The 3,734-nt window shown below is 39.3% G+C and overlaps 1 long non-coding RNA gene across 1 annotated transcript; it reads left to right on the top strand.

The window, feature by feature from the left end:
* Nucleotides 1-562: 562 nt before the first annotated feature.
* Nucleotides 563-3,417, top strand: LOC134758338 (uncharacterized). Its single transcript, XR_010133411.1, has 2 exons — nucleotides 563-882; nucleotides 3,146-3,417. It is a non-coding gene; the product is annotated as an uncharacterized lncRNA (long non-coding RNA).
* The last annotated feature ends 317 nt before the right edge of the window (nucleotides 3,418-3,734 follow it).

Raw genomic sequence — 3,734 nt, 5'->3', positions numbered from 1 at the left:
TTCATGAGCACAGAGCAGTCTGTGTGAAGGGGTAAGCTGGCTCGATTGGCTACATGTCCTAGTTAGCCGGAATATGGTAGGCGTTCAAGGTCTGTTAAACTGAAGAAGAGGATTCTGTATGGCAGATATTTAACTGAGTGTGTTACACAGATTATCTCGTTTATAAGAATCACATAAGGTAGTGATTTGCCTCCAAATTTTTCAGCTGAGATCAAGACCTAGAAAGACTGCCTAACTTGGCCATGGTCCTATAAATAAACTTAGGTTGTCTACCACGAAGACTCCGTCTTTCCACCATCCCAAGTTACCTCACATGCTCCTGGTCAGACAGATCATCCTACATTCAAATGAATGTAGATAAAAATGTCTCTGATATATTCTTTTCTTGAGTGAGGGTTTAGAAAAAGTACAGGTTTGTGCTCAAAAATACCTATGTGAACAAATAGGACGCAATAAAATGGGGCTCTGTAGCCAATCCATGGTTGGCGATATAATAATCACCTTTGTAAATTCACAGATTCTTGTATTTGGACAAACAGTTGTTTGACCATGGGAAGATATGCTCCCAACATGTAGGTGGCCTCAGCAGAAGGTAAAAATTGAAGAAAAAAATCATTCAAACACCCATATACTAGATCTTTCTCATTTAATCTTGAGGTTTCCATGTTGAGAGGAGTGAAAGGAGATTTCTGTACCCATTAGCCAAGATTGTCTGAAACAAATCCCAGGAAGATGTTTTGAAAGAAGAATACATCAGCCTTATGACTCAGTTCTCAGTAGCTTCTTCATGATCTTTCTTTTAAAATATCATTTTAAAGTCTTGCATTATAGCACTAAAAAAGCTAAAAGAATGCTAAAATTGCACTAAATCCAACCACGCCAGTAAGTACAGCTATTTCCATTTATTCCTATTAGGAACTTGTGCATTCAAAAACATAATTTTATATAATTTAAACCATAGTATAGGTACAGTTTGATTGTTTAACCTAAAATTACACAATAAATATTTTCTATGTTACAAAATAAGCCACAAATCTATGATTTTAATGGCTGCATAATATAGTATTATAATGCATGATATTGTCATCTATTTAACCATTCCTATACTGTTCAAATTGTTTCCAATTTCTCAGTATTGAAAACAATGCTAAAATGAAGACTCTTCATGTCCACAGCTTTTTCCTTCTTTAAGACTATTTTCTTAGGTTATATTGCCAGAAGTATGATTATAGAGTCAATTTCATATATTATAGAGTTTTTGATTCCAACTGATGTATTTCTTTCTAAAAATATCCTACTATTATAACATTGCTGTCTTCTGAGTGTATGTAAAACTTTCACCAAGATCTCACTGTTACTGTTACTGTGCAGAATTCCTATTTGGAAGCCCTAAACCCCAATGTGATAGAATTTGGAAATGAGGCCTTTGAGAGGTAATTAGGTTTAGATGAGGTCATGAGGATTGGGTCCCTATAGTGGGATTAGTGCCCTTACTTCTAAAAATAAAAAAAAATTTTTAAAAAGACTCCAAACAGCTTGCTTCTCTGTCTCCAACATGTGAAGATACAATGAGCAGACAGCCATGTGCAAGCCAGCAAGACAGCCCTCACCAGAAAGAGAATCTGCTGCCACCATGATTTTGGACTTCCAAGACTCCAGAACTGTGATAAACAAATATCTGTTGTTAAGCCACCTGGTCTATGGCATTTTATTACAGCAGCCTGAGCTGACTAATATGCATTATATTTTCTGTTTTCAAATCTGGTTGGTATAAAACCTTATTCCCTTTTCATTATTTGACTGACCCATTTGAACTCTAATCACATATTTACCTATTACTTCAATTTATATATAACATTTCAATGTCTCTATTTGTAAGTGCAATTGAAAGTTGACAGAGGCTTCCGTGGGGATAAAATGAACAGTGGTACAAACCGGCCGTTATGGATAGAGATAGTATCTGTGAAGTGGGGGAGCAGGAGTGGGACAAAGGATTTAACTTATATTTTCTTACCTTATTGATTCATAATTTTTGAGCATCTGCAATGTGGTAGGTATCATAGTAGGTGCATAGAAACAGAACAGCAGAGAAAAATAGGTTTCCTGCTCTCACATACCTTAGAATATAGTGAGGGAATCAAATAAGAAAAAAAGGAAATTATAATACCACATGAGAAGTTTGTGTTGAAAATAAGTTCAGGGACTAAGGAAGCACAATGAGGGAGGGGCCAAATCAAGTATTAACAGGGAAAGGAAGGCATTCAGTTAGAGGTGACATCAAAATGGAAACTGGGCAAGCTAAAGTTGGAAAGATGAAGAGGAAAGCAGGGTGTGGTGGCTTACACCTGTAATTTTACCTACTCAGGAAGCTGAGGTGAGAGAAACCCTTGAGCCCAGGAGTTTGAGACCAGCCTGAGCAACATAGCAAGACCCCATCTCTAAAAACATATATACATACATACATACATACAACATAATAAATAAAACTAGCCAGGTGTGGTGGCACAAGCCTGTAGTCCCAGCTACTAGGGAGGCTGAGGTGGAAGGCTTGAGTCCAGGAGTTTGAGGCTTCAGTGAGCCATGATCATGCCACTGCACTCAGACTGGGTGACAGGACGAGACCCTATCTCTAAAAAAATAAGAAAGAAAGATGAAACAGGAGCATGGAAGAAGACAGGATATAATGGGGGGACTACAGAGAGTTCTAAGTAGAGGCAGATAACATGGGCAAATGCTCAGAAGCAAAAGAGAGCTAGCCTAAGTGTGGAAAGGAATACCATAATATGGCTTACCAGAGCTTCCAGCAATCAAATATGGGTGAGATGATTCCCAGATCCTTTATCCCACTCCCGCCCCACAACCTCATGGATGCCATCTCTATCTGTAGAGGCCAAACTGCACCACTGTTCATTTTATCCCTACATAGCAACCTCTGCCAATTTCCAATTGCACTTGCAAATGGAGAAATTGAAAACCTGTGTTGCTTCTGGGTTGATATGGAGTGATAAGCCGGGAGCATCTGACTGGGCATGTTTTTCTTCATGTGTTGGAACAGAAAAGAATCTGCATAGATAGGCAGCACACAACAAATCGCAAACCCAGCAGTGACTATAAAAGCATGGTCTTTCTTGTGTCTCCACCCCAGGCAAGCCTGCTCAATTCATTTCTTCAGACATCACTCCGAAATTGCCAGAGTGGTTTCCCACTGACAGACTTCATCGCTGTACTGCACATCTCTTCACTACAAACGGGGAGATGAGACAGAGACAAAAAGAGAAATGGATTTACTGTGCTGGGGAAGTTAAGCACACACTGGGTTGGAATTTCATTTCCACTGAATTAGAAGCTCTGGCTCAGCACAGATGACACAGTGATGCTCCTTTAATAACACAAAATAAATAAAACATGGAAAAGGTTTTCCAGTTTGTTTTGGGGGACGTTCATGCACACATTCTCTGCCTCTCTCTCTCTAGGAACATTGGACACTCTCTTATTGCCTTTGTGCTACTTCAAAGCTGCAAAGATTGACCTTAGCCTTAAATAAAGTCCGAAAATGCTTGAATCCCTGGGGAAACAACCCATAAAGCCTCAACAAATCCATCATTTTATCAAGTCCCAAGACCTGGGGAGAACAGACAACACATCAAGCTTATAGCACCTTGGCTTGGGTGATCCTTGGGACACGTCTGCTCCGTGAGATTAGAGATGTGCCTGAGAGAGGACAGGTAAGTCCT

The sequence above is a fragment of the Gorilla gorilla genome, chromosome 1 (assembly GCF_029281585.2).
Source record: "Gorilla gorilla gorilla isolate KB3781 chromosome 1, NHGRI_mGorGor1-v2.1_pri, whole genome shotgun sequence".
In the NCBI taxonomy this organism is placed as follows: Eukaryota; Metazoa; Chordata; class Mammalia; order Primates; family Hominidae; genus Gorilla; species Gorilla gorilla.
This window is presented reverse-complemented; position numbering and strand designations above follow the sequence as displayed.